Source organism: Microtus pennsylvanicus, chromosome 19, assembly GCF_037038515.1.
Source record: "Microtus pennsylvanicus isolate mMicPen1 chromosome 19, mMicPen1.hap1, whole genome shotgun sequence".
NCBI lineage: Eukaryota > Metazoa > Chordata > Mammalia > Rodentia > Cricetidae > Microtus > Microtus pennsylvanicus.
The window spans coordinates 3604744-3623923 of NC_134597.1; the positions used below are offsets into that span (position 1 = coordinate 3604744).

The 19180-nt window shown below is 43.3% G+C and overlaps 1 protein-coding gene across 5 annotated transcripts in view; it reads left to right on the plus strand.

Moving 5' to 3' along the window:
- The window catches only part of Dync1i1 (dynein cytoplasmic 1 intermediate chain 1), a 292628-nt gene that overhangs the window by 91274 nt on the left and 182174 nt on the right, over positions 1 to 19180 (plus strand). The gene's annotated exons all lie outside the window — the stretch shown is intronic.

The window sequence follows — 19180 nt, forward strand, 5'->3', positions numbered from 1 at the left end:
AAAGAGTGGCCCCTACTCGGGATGAAGTGTTTAAACACATGAACCTTTGGAGGACATTTCTCATCCAAAGCACAAGTAGGAAGCAGAAAGTGTCAGGTAAACACCCAGCACTGTGGGAAAGAATTCCTAGGAACTGACACTTTGAGACAAGAGAGATGAGCCCGGATTGTCAGCAAGGAGTGAACTGAGAACGTTCCCTGGGGAGCCGATGTAAAGGAAGGTCACTGGAATACACAGCACTGAGCTCCTGGGAAGTTAGTCAAGAGGACAACAGGAATGACCCATGGATTCTGGAAGCAGAAGCAGACTGCAGGCTGAGGCTTTGCTCATCTGCCTTGTACATTTGTAGTGAGAGCCAATGTAGCCAAGAGGAAAAAGTCATGTAAGCTTGGTGTCGTAGAATTTACCTATAATCCCAGCACATGGGCAGGTAAAGCAGTAGGGTGAAAATAATCTCTCATAAGAAAACAAGATGTCCAAGGTCGCATTGTAACTCCCCACAGCTCCTGTCATCTGCCCAGTGACCGCGCAGTCTGTGCATGCCCTCTGCAGTTCTCCAGTGCTCGACACAGGAGGATCTAACATTTTAGAAGGCATATCTCGGCAGACCTAACTCTCTGGCAGATAGCCAATCCCGATGGGGCTCTGTCTCAGCAGCCAATGTCCTTTAGACCCAGCTTTCTCGAAGTACTCTGACATTGGTGAACTGATCAACGCTGCCTCAGGGGGCAGACTTTTGGCAAGGACGTGAAGTGGGAACAATTCTGGGCAACAGAAACTCGGCAGAACATGAACAATCAGAAAACTCCACATCTTGATTTCATTAGACAGGAGTGTGAAAGGAGTGGCTGTAAGCACAAAGAACATGATGGAAATGTTCTCTTTATAAGCTAGGGTGTTTGGATTCCATGTACACCAGGCATGGGTGGTATAGTCAATACCTATTTCCGATAAGTCCATTTTCATATATGCAATATATATACACAGTGAATATATGTATATACTACGTGTTATAATTAATATATACTCAATATATCATATATAGTATATACATATACATAATATAAATATATGTACATAATATACATATACATGCATGTGCATATACATATTATATATAGTAAATTATATATATATATAAAAGATAGAGTGACTTTCAAGAAAGAATGGTTGAAAAAGACAGCTGTGATCCTGGCATCCTTGCTTAAAATCTTCCCCAGGCCTCTGGATAAGCCCAGAATTCTGTGAGCACCGGGCCCTCCTCCCAGATGCTCAGCACCAGCTGGTGCCATCTGTCCACTCACCTCTGTATGCTCCAGTCTGCTGCTCTATAAGCCTGGCTTCACACTACAAGCACTGGGGAGCTTTAAGATATCCAAATGCCTTATCTTCACCCTAGGAATTCTGATTTAATTGGTCTTAAGTAGGGTCTTTAACTCTGGGTGTTTGCAACCCACAGCCAAGGATGGAAGGGCGCTCTCCCTATCCGTGCCCTGAAGGCTTTCGTAGCTTTCTTGTCTTTCTCGTTTAAATAGTCCCAGGTTATATTATACACTTGCATTAATAGCTCCATCTCCATCTCCTGCCACATCCTATGAGTATAAAGGTGGGTGCCAATGATTTCCTTCATTTTAAAATTCAATACATAAATTTCAAATGTTAAAAAACTGAATGAGAAAATTACACAAATATTTGAAAAATGATTAATATCAGATTTAATCTTTCAGATGATATCTGAATTGATTCCAAGATTGGGCCCAAGGCATGTTGCCTGAAAGTAAGAATCATCGTAGAGTCTTAGCTCCCAGTACTGAATTTCAAGTAGCATGCATTATCCTCCAGAAAACACCACACTCTTGGTTCTCAAAGTTACCCATTTATGATCCACTCACATGAAAAAGCTACAACCTAGGAAGAGTAACTATACCAGTGAGGTATTTGATAGTGGCAGGGATCTTAGTTTGCTGTGTTTGCTTAGGGTTAGTCCTCCATCTTCTTTCTTTCATGATGGCCAGGCTGCAGGACGTCCTGTCTGTAGATGGAATGACTTCAGAAAAAAATAGCGTTGTTCTAAGGTTGATCAGGTATAGCACCTATCACGTGCATTGTCGAATATTTTTAAATGAAAATGGAATTAGAATAAAGGGCTTTATGTTCCTGGCTCAGAAAAAGTCTAAAGCCCTATGTTAATTAAGTGATCAAGGCAGAATTGCCCACTACTGTCCTCCAGCGAGTCATACGAGAAACATGCTCATGTGATTGTGTAAATGTTTATGAAGTTCAAGAAGATACAGTTTTTTCTTAAATCAAAAACTGCCAAAAATGCAGTTTCCTGAAAAAAATAAGAATAAAATTCATTTTGGCAGGCCACCTCTGAGTTCCTGTGCCTCATTTTTTGCTGCTGAAGTATTTGGGACTAAAACTGCAATATTCACAACATGACTTTAAAAAGAAGAAGAAGGAAACCTGACTTAGAAGCTGATCAACGTAATTTTTCTATTTCTGGGCACAAAATTGCCAAAATGCATCTTTTTTCTCAGTTGGACTTATTTGTAATTCTAGAACATGAGAAAGAAGAAATGAGGACCTCCACTTAAGTCAGTAATTTTGGTAATTCTGAGGCAACGTGATGCAGGAATTTTGATCAGCGCTCAGCTCAGCGTGGGGGATCTCCTTTCGCTGAATGAAAAATGCTTGGAAGGAGAGGTCAGAGGGATCGTCTGGGGTTTAACCTGAATGAAAATAAGATAAAACAAGAAACTGAACGTGGTCCACATAGTTAATTAGTAAAGATATATGTATGTAACACATAATAATTTTAACACAAAATAATTGCCGGATATCAATTTTAGCCTTAATCAAGCAAAATGATGATGTGCTTTTTCCATCATAAAATTAGTGATAAAGCTCAGAGTTTTAGATTGCAAGAACTAGGGGTTGATTCTTCACAATTTTTAATAAGTTCTTTGCTGCTCGACCTACCAGGATCTCCACTGGAAACACCTTTTGGTGCACTGAAGTTGTCATAGTTTTAGTGATTCTTAAATTCAGCTTGGGTGGGAAAGACCTGAAGCCAAGGTTAATGAGCAAGCTGCAGGGTCCCCATCATTAGAAAGTCCCTTCTGCAGTTTCCTCCGTGAAGGTCACTGCTGCTCTGGAAATGTTCCTGAAAACCACTGCTTTGTTAATGCGCTAGTGAAACTGAGCTTTAGTGACAAATCTGCAAGACACCTGCAAATGAGGCCTAGAAAGGGTTAATGCTTGAACTTTGCCCATCTCAGCCATAGGATGAACCCCCTAAATCCTAGGCCCTCCAAAGTCAACGTAGTTTTTAAAGATTCATGAAAAGGGCCATTGGGTTAAAATGGGGTCATTTCCATGATCTTTAATCCATTGTGACTAGTTTCTGTCTAAGAAACAGAAATGTGGGGTCTGGGAAGATGGTTCAGTTGCTAAAGCGCTTGCTGTGTGAGCATGAGGACCCGGGTTTGACCACCAACGTCTACATACAAAGTTGGGCATGTTGACGTCTGCTAAAATCCCAGCCGTGGGAAGTAGGGACAGGAGGATCCCTAGGACTCACCGGTTAACCTGTCCTGTTTAATTGGTGGACCTCAGGTTCCAGTGAGGAACCTTGTCTCCAAAAATACAGGGGGTGCCTGAGGGGTGCCATCCACCGGTGGTGGATCTCTGGCCTCCATGTTCACACACAAACACTCACATGTGAACATATATACCCATGCACACACAGAGAAAAGAAAACATAGATGTGACTATACACAACAAGCTGAGCTTGGAAAAACACAGAGAAGGAACTTTCTACTAGCTGGGAGGCGGGGCTGGGGGCTGGGGGCTGAGGACTGCCAACACCTATGAATAACAAATCTTTTGTTATTTAAGACACCCAACCTAAGGCCTTCTGTGGTAGATGTATTTTTCTGTTATGACGTCCCTAGCAAGCTTGCATTGACTGTGGATTTCCAAAGGAAATGGTAGTGGCGTTTAGAAAAGCTGACCTCAGTGCTTAGCATCGAGTCTCTTAATGAGAAACATTAACGAGAGTCTAATGGAGGGAAGTACAGCTATACTCTATGCTTTCTGAATGCATTTGACTTGGTGAGCATGCGTTTCAAGAGTGGGCACTCATTTGTGATGGGGCAGAATCCAGGAGGCATGGGACCAGAATGAAGTGGGTGGGTGGGGGAGAGTTTCCTGTTCCTGGACAGTTCATCTCTGGGAGTCGTGCCCTGAATTTCAGGAGAGAGACGTGGGAAGGGTGAGGATATGGATAACGCGTCTTTCTTTGCCTATTTCCTACCTTCAAAACCCAAGCTGCCGTGACTTGGTACGTGTCCTGCACCCTCACTGGCCTCACTCAGCTTTCTTGTCCATCCTTATCCTTCCTTGTGCCTTTTAGATATTTGAAGTTTCGGACAGTGGCCATCATTCCCCCGTAACACTTCAGTCACTGGGCCAGGTAAATTTTGTTTTGAAAACCATTTTTCCTTATAAGAATTTCCTCCTAGCAATACAAAGTCCATCACATACATGAAGAAAGAGAATGTTCCCCTAGCCTTTCCATGCCTGTGTGTCCAGCAAAATTCAATTGCTTGCTTTTAACACCTTTCTTCAGACTCTGCAAACATTGAGAAAAATACCATATTTTTATTATGATATGGTAAGGTTCCTTCTCATAACCTTTCTTAAACTGTGTTAATCTTTTACGAGCTTCTTGATGGTTCTTTATATGTTTGGGCACAGTGGACTTTGAAAGGGGTGGATTAAACAGAATCTCTTCGTTTTGACTGCTAAACACAATTATTTTTTGAGGCACTCTCAAATAGAGGTTATTTTTAAGGAATATGTATGTATATTACTCCTAAAGTCTGTACTATTGAGGATTCAAGGGGGGAACTGATGTGCAGGAATTACTTCAAGAAACCAAATTAAGGTAGGGCTTTGGTTAATATTGTGACCCATTGGTCTGCACAATGGCTTTGCAGGTAAAGTTGCTTTTTACCAAGCCTGATGACTTCAGCTGGATCTCTGGGACCCACATAGTGGGAGAAGAGAGCTGACTCCTGGCAATTATTCTCTGACCTCCACACGCCCACTGTGCTGTTACCACGCTGGTACACACACATGTGGACATGCATGCACATTAAATAAATATAATTTTTAACTAAAAATACTTGGCCCCAGAACAGTCTTGTTTATATATTTCTGTATCTTTTATCTGAGATTTTATCAGCCGAGAAAGGAAAGGTAGGGAAATCCAGGATGTGTTTGCAGCAGAAATACCAACCCTCCTTTTTACAACAGACTGTTTGGATGTCATGGAGTTTGGCTTGCAAATGTCTAGGCCTTTTGTTTAAGAATCTGAAAATGACAAATAGGAAACCTCGCTCTCAATAGCTGCCTTAAATTTCAGCACGGTAAGAAATGTTGCCTGGGCTTTATTGTCCCATAAATCGCTGGGCTGAGAATATGTACCTAGTTCCCTGGTTTTATCCAGGCTCCATACTATTGCGTAGCACACCATGAATGCCAGGCGACAAATGTACAGAATTGGGTATGAAAGACCGCTGCAGGGGCAAAACCTAGAGAAGGAGAAAACATGGGGACGAGTGCAGACACACTCCAGGGATTTGTTTCTCTCGGTCGTCAGCGCTACTAACGCAAATGGAAACTACAGTTCATATAGACAGACGTATAACAAAGCAAGTGCAAAGAACAGGAAGCGAGAATATTAAACCACAGAGCAGTGAGCTGAATGGGTTGCGACTCAGAGGGGTGCATTTGGAACCTCTTGGCATCGTCTATCCTGGGAAAGGTTAAAATGGATGCTGTGATGTGACATGAACCATTTCCCAAGCAATGCAAAATTTCTCATGAAGCCCTGGGTCTTGTCCTCTGCTTCAACACTGTGATGGCCAGCTTGACTGTATCTGGAATTAGCTGAAGCACAGTGTCTAGATGCGCCTGTGGGAGACTTTTCTTAATTAAATCATTTGAAGTTGAAAGACCCACTTTTTTTGTTTGTTTTTCTATTTTTTTATTTATTTTTATTTATTTATTAAAGAGTTCTGCCTCCTCCCCACCACCGCCTCTCATTTCCCTCCCCCTCCCCCGATCAAGTCCGCCTCCCTCATCAGCCCGAAGAGCAATCAGGTTTCCCTGCCCTGTGGGAAGTTCAAGGACGGCCCACCTCCATCCAGGTCTAGTAAGGTGAGCATCCAAACTGCCTAGGCTCCCACAAAGCCAGTACGTGCAGTTGGATTAAAAACCCATTGCCATTGTTCTTGAGTTCTCAGCAGTGCGAAAGTATGGAATATATACATATTAGAGTATTACTCAGCAGTAAAAAACAAGGACTTCTTGAATTTTGCATACAAATGGACGGAAATAGAAAACACTATCCTGAGTGAGGTAAGCCAGACCCAAAAAGAGGAACATGGGATGTACTCACTCATATTTGGTTTCTAGCCATAAATAAAGGACATTGAGCCTATAATTCGTGATCCTAGAAAAGCTAAATAAGAAGGCGAACCCAAAGAAAAACATAAAGGCATCCTCCTGAATATTAACCTTCATCAGGCAATGAAAGGAGACAGAGACAGGGACCCAAATTGGAAGACCCACTTTTAATCTAGATCTTATGAGGTGGGAAGAGTCACCTTTAATGTGGGTCATGCCTTGTGGCAGTCTAGATAAAGCACATGGAAGAAGGAAGGTTTTTTTCTTTGCCTGCCTGATCCCACTCTCACTGGCTTTAGAGCCCATTTCTTCAGGATTCTGACTTATACTGAAGACCAATGGAAACAATCAGTCTCATGTATTAAACTATTGGAGTTTTGGACTTTCTATTGGTAGACAGCAATTGTTGGACTAGCTGGACCACAACCTGTAAACCATTATATTAAATCCTGTGTGGGTGTGTATATACATATGTATGCATGTATGCATGCACGTATGTATGTATATGATGATGTATACACACATATTCATTTTATCTGTTCCACTCCTCTAGAGAACCCTGACCTGACCATACAAGCTCACAACTTATGTTGGCATCACACTACTATTGTGTGAAACCTGACACTTCCTTACTCCCAAACCCAGAATCCTTGGAGATCCAAAATTATGATCTGCATTAAGCCCACTGTAGCTGCTATAACAAAATACCATGAAGTAGGTCACACACCCAACGAGAACTTATTTCACACCATCTTGCCTTCCATGGGGCAAAGTGTAAACTGATGAGAATGATTGATGATAAAAATCATAATTGTAGTTGCTGGTTCTATATGGAGTTTCAAACTCAGTGCGTCATTTAATCCTCCTAGCAACCTTGTGATTAAAGACTGGTTTTTCTTATTGTCAGATAAGATGGCTGACAAAGACAGACTCAGAAGACTAGCACCATTGAGAGGCACTTTCATCTGCTCCCTGTCACTCAAGAGTCCCGTACACTTTCCACTGAAACACACCCACCACAAATTCAAGAAAGGTCAGGGTGAAATCTATAAGCAAATTGTTTATTTCACTGTCCTGCTCGTGTGGTGGACATACCAGGAGGCATTAACACATCAACTCTACCTCCCAGGAGCTTAGAATGTCAATCCAGGATGGTTCTCAGCTGTTCTGTTTAGGTTCTACTAATCCCCTTAAACAGTTCCCAGGTTAAATTTACACTGTATCCAAATGAAGTGTTTATTTTTAAATTTCTAAAATCTGACATAGGTCAAATATTAGTAAGCACTGGTAGACTTACGGTCTACATTGTCACAGCATACAGAATGTCTTGGAATTTATGCCAATTATTCTTGTAAATACTTGTATAATGCCATGCCTATCACTTCTAAAACCAACAAGGAAATTTGTCTCTAGGTTGCTCACAAAAGTTGATAAACTTGGAGTTTATCGGTTAAAAAGTAATATCCTAGATTCCGTGGAAATTTAGAGAAAGGGGAAGGCTTTAATTGGGTGAGGAAAAGTAGAATTTGAGTTATAACCTTGGCCACAAGCCGTTTATGAGCACAAGATCATTAACATCTATCCCCAGGTTCCTGAGCAGGAAGCAGGGAAAGTATCAAGTAGCGAGTCTGCATCCCTTTGAACTTTATGGAAAGGCACTTTATAAATCCCGGGCCAGTGGATTCATGCTAGAATTTGTCTAGAGTGACTCCAGCCTGTACCACATGCCAGGTAGAACCACCCCCTCTCCCTCCTGCAGATAGCGTAGCCCCCAACTCTGGACTGACTGTGTTAGTCAACAAGGTTTCTTTTCAATACCTCTTCCAGTGGACCCAGATTAAAAGTATCAAGACATCTGCCACAAAGGGGAAAAAAAAAAACAACAAGATCCTGTCTAACAGGAGGTCCAGGACAAGAAGGAACACTCTAGCCTTTGCCATGACATAGAATGGGATGTCATCCTGGAGTGTTTATTAAACAAGGTTCTCATCTACATCCACCGCGAATGGTTGTGCTTTTATTGTCTCACAGATCTACAAATCCACCTTCTGTGCAAAGGACTGTTGGAGCTTGGGCTGAGGTTTTTTATTCTTTTTTATTTCTTTCTTTCTTCCTCTCTTCTTTCCTTCCTTTCTTTATTCCTCTCTTTCTTTCTTCTTTTTACTTTCCAAACCTTTACAGTTGACTCAATGATTTTTTTTAAAATAATGATACGCTTTCAGTAGCGTGTCATTTTCTTTACCCTCATAGAGAGATAACATGCAATTATGGAGTGATGTCAGCCCCTAACATTTTGGTGTAAAACTTTGGTCACACCAAAATACCAGGCTCCTTACAAAGCTGGCAGACACATCTTTTGGCAGCAGCTGCTTGCTGTGTGATTTAAAACTTCCTGTCACTATAATTGATGTGTTTTTATTCTTTCCATTTCCTGAAGCCTGATCAGAATTAAAATTGCTGTTGGAATTTCCTGTCAAAGCAACTCGTTTATTTGCTGAGCTAGGCACTTTGATTGGACATTGCCTTCAGCCAAAATCAGGTGGAGACGGCTGGGAATTATCCTCTCCGCACAGGTTTGATGGCCAAGCACAGACATCTGCAAAGAGATGCAAGCTGTCCATCACACTGTAAGCTTGTCCTGATGAAAACCCCACATGCAAAATGATAATGATTTGAATATCAAACTTGACCACCTGCTGGGTGGCTCTGGCTTTTGTGTTGGTTTAGGAAGTTCCACTGAGTTTTAAACTGAATGTCTCACTGCAGAATTGATACCCCTGTCCCAGGACTTCTTTGCCAGATCTTAGAGCAAGACTCCAATCTCTTCCGTGCTTAGATAAAAAAGCTGAACGTCTTAAATCTTCCTGTGCCCACTTTCTTCTTCCCCATATGTACCCCACATGGCATTTACGTAAGCATCTTGGGGGTGGTTGAGTGTGAAGGGCAAGGGCTTCAGACATGTGCAGTTGCCTTGGTGCTTGCTTGCTCAGCTCATGCATCTGTGACCGAAAGGAAACTATAAAAATGCAGGTTTCTGGTAAACAGGAGTAATGGAAATACCTAAATTCTATTTAGCTGTTGTATTTTTTTATATTTTTTCATATCTGAAAGTTCATGGCATTTCTCCATTCAAGGGAAAGAGTCACGACTTTCGTCAGCCTGCCTGTGAGTATGAAGAACAGGGTTTAATCAGTTCTAGATTGCCAGTGTTTCTTCTTTCGGAAATGCTTTCAGGTTGGAACTGGGAAGAGAAAGACTAGGGCTTGAAGGCTTGAAGAAGTCCTTTCAGTTCAGCTCTCTGTACACTGAAGATTGCTGTCGTCTCCCCAGTGATACATTCTGAAGGTGTCTTGGTGGGGAACGGGAATGTCTCTAAAAATAAATAAAAACACAACAAGCTTTCTTTAAAATATAACACATAGATAGTACAAAAACAAAGCTTATCACGGAGCGCTATTCCTGTGATGTGGCGCGCCTTGTTGGCTGTGGAGCTCTAGTCTTGAGGTGCAGTGAGCCTTGTTTGCTGTGGAGCGCTAGTCTTGAGGTGCGGTGAGCCTTGTTGGCTGTGGAACGCTAGTCCTGCCGTGTGGTGAGCCTTGTTTGTTATGGAGGCATTATTTGTTTCTTTGTTTAATTTTTCAATAAAAATCAGCCTTTACCTTAAGATTCTTCAAGATCCTTTAAAACGTGGTGTTACGGTTTTCCAAGTGTGAACTCTTGAGCCTGGGAATAGTCTCCCACCTAAGAGAATGTCTTACAAGTATACATGACTCAGAGATTCCATACAGTGATGGGCCTCACCTAGACATCCAAAATGCCAAAGGCAAAGGAAACGGAATCACACTGCAGGTGGAGTCAAAGGCCTTGGGCATAAGTAACCTTGTTCTTAGTGACAAATTACAACTCTGTTAGCAGATTAGCATCACTTGGGAAGCCTTAAAACAAAGCCCAAATGACTATCCTGATGGTCCCTGGACCATGGAGTTAAGTCCCCTAAAGTCAGGCCAGATGTCATCCTTTGCACAGACTCGGTGCTTTTGATGTCAATCCTAGGCTCAGGCCATTCCAGGTCAGGCTTGATTTGTTGGTCCCAACATGTCTGGGAAATCTGGGTCCCCTAAATGAAGGCTCTCTCTGTTTGTGCATGGACAGTGGAGCTTGATGGGGAAGCAGAACAACCCGCAGCCCACTGTGAGCTGGCTCAACAGGCCTACCCTGGCATCCAGTGCTTTCAGTGTTAGGTACTCAGAACAGTAGGAGATCACTGAGGATTTTTCTCTGGCATTCAGTTAGATTTTGAATACTTGATATTTTTGTGTGAGTATTCCCCAGATGCTTCTAACTCTAATGTAGCCTCGATTTCCCCTCCTGTATCTCTTTATTTCCCAGAGCCCTTGACTGCAGAGTAACCCACAGGAAGATCAGTATAAACCATTGTTGCTCTTTTAATGTGGTTGTGTGTATTGTGCTCATGAGGAAATCTTTGTCCCACGGAGCCCGTGATTTCTCCCTGATGATAGTTTGCGTAAGCGTTTCTTCTGCCTTGTATGGCCATGATCTTGGGGAATTCTCTGTAGAGGGTGCCTGAGGCTGGGAGGGAGGTTGGAAGGTCCAACCTTCACATGCAGTAGCAGAGCCTGGGCTCAGCACACCACTGCAAAGGAATCCTCTTTGTCTTCACATTTCCCTTCCCCTTTAATTCTTCTTCCCCTCTCCTGACACTCTGCTCTTCTTGGCCACAAACCACTGCAAAATAAGCCATGCAAGAGTTTCTTCTGCTCTTTGGCTAGGGTAGAAGACTCCTTAGAAGCCACAAAACCACATCTCCGAGGAACAGTAGCTTTATTAATCTAATAATTATCATCATTATGGCCTGGCTTTAACGCACACATTACTTTAGAAAGCAGAGAAAGAACAACCTTGGGTTTGCTAGAGAAGCTGCACTTGAGGTCAGATGCGCACAGCTAATGTGGGGTCAAGTCAAGGTCATCTCTAAGGAGATCTGGAACTGGAAATCCACGTGGAAAATGGTTTCCCTGTGGAAGCCATTCACTCCCCGCTCAAGCTCGCTTTGGAAAATGTGTTTGATCCCTTCGCCAGCTCAGGTTTTCCTTGGCATCTTAGCTGGCTTGTAGAGAAGGTTCTACGGTGTCTGATATTTGTCACCCGTCCTTCATCTCTCAAAAGAATTTCAGTAAAAATGGACTGGGAAACATTGTTGGGGAAATACATGCCACATATGCCCCACTGGAAATTTTATTCTAAATAACATCAAGAAAGAATTGGGTACTATCTGGTCATTCATACTTCACTACTTCCAAATAAGCTAAAAGTATTTAATAAAATATGTTCTCAAATGGAAATTGGTACAAAAAGAAAGTATTAAATTGCTTTTCACTTTTTCATTGGGTTTTTATTGGATATGGAGGGAAAGAAAAGGATATTAACTATGATAAACAACTAGACTTAGAATCGCCTTTTTTAAGTAACCAAGTCAGCCTGGATACAAATGACCAGTGCCAAACTTGGTGCTGGAGGCTTAGGGAAGGCGGCCTGCTGACATGGCAGCGGCTCTGTCTCCAGCTGATTTTAGGCCCAGATAACTATCCCTTCCAGCTTAAATGATGCTCTGCCCCAATTGACCAGTGCCCAGTTGGCCTGGAACTGAGTTCTTTTGGAAGGTCTTCAGACCAACTTTGACGGCCTGCAAATGTTTTGCCAAGATCACATTGGTTTCTAGAGCTAATGTATAATTCAGGCTGCAGTCTGGTGCCCCCTGAATGCCTAACAGACTGCAACATAGGACGCACTGGCTACCTTTACCAAGTTAAAGAATAATTAATACCAATTGAAGGAGAGTTACACTGCATCTTCAGACAAAGCCGGCTACACACTAAACGTCATTTTCCGGTTAGTCTGTAAGTTCAATGGATCGTTTTCTTTTATTATTATATATTTATTTTTTAGAAATAGCTTGGATTCCCCAAGCTCCCTCAAGCAGCTGCCCTTGAACTCCCTTCAAATGCCCCCTTTAACATGATATTTGCTTTAATTAAACAAAAATGCCCCTTGAAAGGGTTCAGTTTCTGCAGCAGTGTTCCTCGCTGCCATTTCTTCTAGATAGAGGCTTGCAGTTCTGGGGTCCCTGCTGTGACTAGACGCAGGATGCCACCTACCTCATCCTCAGCCAAACACCTGAGGAACCTGGGGGCAAAGGCCAACCTTTCCTCTTTTTTCTTTTATCCTCTCCTGCTCCCTCTTCTCTCTCCTTCCTTCTCTCCCTTTCATTTCACCTGCCTTCCAGTACTGGACCCCAGGCTTCCTGCGTGCGTGCATGCCCTCTTTTTACCTTCTTATTTTGAAGTAAGTGTTCAATAGAGTACTAAAACTGACCTTGAACTCACTCTCTACTTCGGGCTACCCTTGAACTGGCGATCTTTCTGCCCTACCGTCCTTCCCAAGTAGGACCAGTCATCTCTGCATTCTGACTTTACAGCGGGAGTCGCTGCTATACAAATTGGTTCTCAATGAGATGACTGATGTCTTCAGCGATGCTGAATGTTTAAGAGAGTACGAGGTCAGATCGATTGCAGCCTGATTTCCCAGTTACGGTGACAGAATCTGATGCAGGCAGGTCCAGGGATTTGTAGAGCTGCTTCCTGGAAATACTGGGATTTAAAAGTGCCACTAAAGTGCGTGGACCCAGGAGGAGATATCTATATGCTGATTTCTTGATCACCAACAGAATATTTTTCTCTACCACTGAGCAGCACTGAAATGGTTAGTGTGTAGTAAAATACATGGGGTATTAACCTAAAATATGTCTGTCTGGGGATCCATTTAGCTCCCTCCAAATAACCCCTTTCCTTATGAATGCCAGTATGTTTATATATATTTAAATGCCCCATTTGCTACACTGGTTTTAGCTTCTTGTTAGCATCACTTCTTGTTAGCATGATGTTCTGCAGCTCAGGGCAGCTGGAGAAGGGAAACACATGTTGAAGAATTTATGCAGTGTCCTTAATTTCTTTCATTAAAAGGACTGAGAATAATAGGCACATATTATAAGCTTGCTATGCTAAGCAATAGGTTATACCTGTGTTGGACAGACATCGTATTTACATTTGTATTATATATGGGGGACCATAGCATTTTAAGGAACACAGCATTTTTCAAGTGATATTTATATTGTGCCTCCACGCATAGGGCGGGGGCAGTCCTCCGAAAGAACACGGAGTGCTTTAAATCCACGTGTCTCCTCCTCCTAGTGAAAGAGTCTACGTGTTTTCTTCCCAAAGCAGTGGCTCAATGTGTTCTTTACGCGGGCCATTATAGGTCTCCAGGCTGTAGGCCCTTGGTTTACTAAATGAGTCGTTCGTCTTATTTCGCTTTGGCTTCATTTACGTGGAAGATTTTAAACTCCTACCTTTTCCCTCCATGAAATCAGGATTAGAACTATTTTCTCCCATGGCTCAGGTTGAGCTCTAGGTTTGATCCTCAGAAAACTCGTGTAAAGAGGTGGGCATACTGGCAATGCTGTAATTCCTGTACTGAGAAACTGAAGATGGGGGATCGTCGGGAATAGGGCAGCCTCACTAATAGGTGGCAAACTTGAAGCTGATCTCCGGACTCCACATGGACATCCACATACAACTACATGCATGCACACATACACACACACACACACACATACACACCCACACACACCCTGGGCATAATGGCCTATGCCTATAATCCCAGCAATCAAGATATGGAGGAACAGCAGTTCAAGTTCAAGGCCATTTTCAGCTATGTGGCTAATTTGAAGCCAGCCTAGAATACATGAGGTTCTTCTTCAGAGATAGAGAGAAGCGAGAGAAAGACACAGAGAGACATAGAGAGAAAGACAAAGAGCAGAAAACCACGTTGCTAGCTACTTTGGTATTGTTTTCAGCTCCCCACCCCCCCACACACACACACAGTTTGCAGGTTGACCCGAGAACTTCCCACATGACGTTGTTAGTGGGCAGAAGCTAGCCCAGTGGGGAAAGACCACCTATTAAAGAACTCCACAGCCAGGTCTTGGTAGTTCCATAGCAAGCACTTTTTTTGTAATCCACACTAAGAAGAAATGAGAAATGATATACAATGAGAAGAAAAGAACTTAGTAAAATAGACATGGGGACATGTGCCTACAATCCCAGTACTTGGGAAAAAGAGATAGGAGATTTGGGATACAGCATCAACTACTTAACAAGATCAAGGACAGCCTGAGCTACATAAGACCAGGGTAGGGACCAGAGAAGAAGACAAAAGGCCATCTACCATGCCCTACACTCTGCACAGCTTTAGGGCTGTGCCTTATTATATTCTTTGCCCTATTATATCCACAGGCATCAACTCTATGAACAAAGGTGTTTCTTTTAAAGATAACCGCACGGTGAGTTTCTGAAATATCCCAATCACGTCTAGAAGGGACTGGCAAGGCTGGCTCCATCTGGTTACAGCGAGGCAGTGACCTGAAGCTAACTCTAGAACCCCGATGAAGTAAAGATGCAGGGAAAGTACAGAACAGAGATCAAAGACAGACATAGAGAGGACTGACCACAGGGGGCCATGCAGCTTGTCAGCCATGGCTTCTGTGTAAATACCCAGGGAACAGAGACGGCATGGCCTCACTTCCAGACAGTCAACGTTCAGTTTGTTGATTTCCTTCATTTATAGGCCTTGCTAAGTGCTTTGAACTGCTCGTTTGATTTGAACTTTGCAGTCATGTGGTGGGGCAACTACCCATCTTCATCAATAAGAAAGTTGAAACTTACAAAGACTTCACAGTTCTGATACACCGGATAGACGTGAGAGGCAAAACTGAAATCTCTACAACTCCAAAAGAACCAGAATTTGTCCCCTTTGGCAGGAAGCAGTGGCGGGGCTGCCTCTATGAGAACGTGGCTCGAGTCAAAGAGATCCAGGAGACAAGGGCAGGTGGAGGGCAGCTTCAGGAAATAACTGGAGGCAGGGCCCAACAACTGATAGGTGGGCTCACTTAATCCTGTATTTCAATGTATACAGAGAGATCTATGCTGCCCCAAACCTGGCGACTGCCTTACGCAGTCACTGTCGTCCCAGAGTCCATAGGGCATCACTTCCAGAGTTTTGTTCACAGGAACCTTGCTGGCAGCTCAGAACTCTGTCAGCCAGTGACACACCCACAAACACACAGGAGGACATTCCTCCTTGATCCACTCACATGCACAAACACACACACTCTTTTGTACTTTTTGTAAAAAGAAGGCTGCAATTGAATTCTTGAATTCTTTGAAACCCCTTCCATTGAAATTTCACATCTATAACATAAAAATATCTGTCCAAACAGCCCTAACTCCTTATTGTTGGAGTTATTATTATTTTTCATAAGCTAAATTCTAGCTTCAGTTCTAACCTCATTTCCCAGTTCCTCTGTAGAAGTTACCTGCTGAAGGTAACAGATGACTTTATTGGCTTTGACTTTTGTTTTAAATGTTTTCACCTACGGTGCCTCTACAGTTTTCTTTATATACTGGGGTGCACATTGGAGTACCAAACTGACGACTTAGAATTATTAACTGTGATAGGCAACAGACAGTACGTAAGGTACCTTTGAAAGTACTTGAGGTCATAACCAGAAGCAGCCTCAGAGAGGGGGGTGCAGAGTTCGAAGTGTAACAGGAAGGGGACCACTAGGGCAGGCCTTGGTCACCTGAGCGGGAGGGTGAGCAAATCCATCAGTACCCTGGAGAGCTCCAGCGTCCGCGTGCACATCTGGGTGCTCACAGGGTTCCATGAGTTGTAGACCACCAGCTAGGCATCCACAGCGACTCTTTTCCTGAAGAGTTCACCTGGTGGACTCGGATTAGCAACTCAAGATGCATGGCTTATTCTAGCGCTGGCCATCACTCCGCACGCATGCCACTCACTCAGGGTTGCTGATCTTACTGAAACATTGATGCTTTGCTGTGTGAGTCATTCTCAAGGGTGATTTTCTTGAGGCAGATGGACCTAGATTACTAATCACAGTCCACTGAGTCTTAGTATTTTTTCCCTAGAAGAAAGTGTACTGTTCTAGTAAACAGATTAAAAGGCTAAATTTTTCTTCATCATAATCATGACACCAAAAAAATTACACTCTTTTTATTCTTTCATCTCAATAATTTACCTATTTTTCTTCTTATAGTAATAGGGATCGAACCCATCATTAAATGCATCCTAGTGACATGCTCTACCACTGAGCGACATCCACACCCCTCTTTTGACTTTGATGCAAGGTTGCCCAGACTGACCTTGAACTTGTGATCTCCCTGGCTCAGACTCCCCAGAGGCTGTAACTATAAGCCTGCACCACTAGGCCTGGCTATTGGGCATCATTTCAACTTTCCTTTTATTCTCCAATTGGCTTACTTGCGTCTGGGGGACATATTTCTTTGTGGTGGACATTAAACTGGTGAGAACACATTAATGTCTAAAAATGAAGAGCGATGTATTAGAAAAGCACTCACTTTCCCAGAAAGACATAGGGAGCTGTTGCAGATTTCCTGACAGACGTGTTCAGTGGGTAGCCCTTTTCAGTTACATGACAAAATGTGGACGTGGCAGTCCTATTTTTTTTTTTTTGCAGAAGCTTCTTAATGTGGTGTAAAATCTACAGCAAGAAGGAATGTGAGCCGGAGACAGGGTCTGCATCCTTTTCCCACCCGCTCTCTGTGTGACCTTGCAATGCTCATCTAATCTTAAGGCTGTGGCCACTACATCTGTTAGAGGAAGAAGGGCACCCATGACTTCGGATTTCTCATGAGAAGTATTGAGATATTGTACAGGAAGGGTCTTGACCATTTGCTGGAGCGAGGAGATCCTTCTTGCTGCTCTCTTCCTCTCTTTCATTGGCACAGGGCTCTTTCACTCAAACACTCCTGGTGAGTTTAGAAACACCGCCACCACACGGTTTCCACCGCGTGCTCCATAGAGGATTCTTATCCTGCCGACGCACTCAGTTTCCGGTTTATTTGTTGCTACCATATTCTCTTCGTCAGTATAAAATGGAGACTTGGTCATTGTATTCAACATATAAGCAACTGGCCTTGGAGTTTCCAGCTTGGGTTTTGTGGAGCAACAAATTCGCTCTTGTTTTAGTTACAGAAAGCTGCACTGTGAAGCAATCTGAAAAATACAGCTCGCTCAATATTCTCCAAGGAAAGGGAATGCTGGAAAGATAGCTTAGGCAAAAAGGTAAAGATCTGAGCTCACTCCCCAGCCCACGGCTAGCACCTCAAATCCTAGTGTTGGTGGGGGGCAGAGGCAGGAGGGTTTCTGAGGCTTCCTTGCCAGCCAGCCTAGCCTACTAGTGAGCTCCAAGGTCAGTGGGAGAGCATGACTCAATAAAGAAGACAGAGACTGGCAGGGGAAGACCTCTACTGTCAATCCATGACCACCACATGCACGCATGCACATGTGCACACACACACAGAGAAAAGGAGATGAAATGTCTGTGACATCCGGTGGGCACTTTCTTTACTCACAAGTGGCTGATGCCTAGAGATGATTAAGGAAAAAAAAGCATCCCAAAGGGATAAATACTTACGAGAGAGGACCAAAGCGTTTTGTCTGGGCTTCCATCCCTTTAAACAATACCAGTCACAGGACTGCGGTTTCATAGCCATTTAAAATACAGTTCGCCGAGGAATTACGCTAAATCACTTTAAGCTCTCTGAGCAGCTGGGCTTTCCCTGCTTCCTTCTGAGATCTGATGGCAGAGCAATCCCCTTTGAAATCTGCCACCTACTCGCAGATGGGACTGGAGGCCTCTCAGCTACCTGCTTTTTCTTGTCCAGCGCTTGTCAGGTTGTGAAAAACAGTGAAAACCATTTGGGGCAAAAGTATTTTTGCCCCATACTTTAGTGACATACTTGTGAATTTAGAATGTCTGAAAATGAGGTTGGATTATCCAGGGATTGGTTTGGAAATTGCCATATCGTTTCCAGAATATACATATGGGGGAGAGAGTCGGGAGGTACTCAGAGCTTCCCTCCTGGCTGGCTAACCTCTACTTGGCTCCACAAAGAATCTCTTGGTGCCCTCCATTTGGGTCTCTTTAGTTTTCAGTGGAGTCCAGCACATGTCTGCCCCTCTATCTGGCTTCTTCCTTTTTCTTACTCTTCAAATACTCTTCCTCTGAAGCGCTCTAAAGCCAGTCCTCGCCCTGCCCAAGACCCGTCTCCTTACGGAGATTGCCTGTGGACCTCTTGAATGAGTTTACATCCCCGTTCTCTGACTTCCACCATGACCTTCTCAGTTATCTCAGCACTTAAGTGAATTCATCCATTCTTTCTTTTACTTATATAAATGTATTGTGTATATCCGTGTTTGTGTGTGTCATCTTTGCATGTTTGGGGTGTACCTGTGTGTGCTGGTCCATATGCACGCGTGTGTGTAGGCCTCAGGTTGATGTCAAGAGTCTTCCTCAATTGCATTCCACTCTACTCACTTAGACAGGGTCTCTCATTTGAGCCCAGAGCTTCCTCATGTAGCTACTCTGGCTAGTCGGCTTGCTTCAAGAATCCCCTGCTGCCTCGCCCACCCAGCATTTACCTGCGTGCTGGGAATCTGAACTCGCATCCTCAGACTCACAATGCAAGTGCCTCAAGCACTGGGACCTCTCCCCAGGCCCTTTTTCTGTGGATTCTGCTTTTGT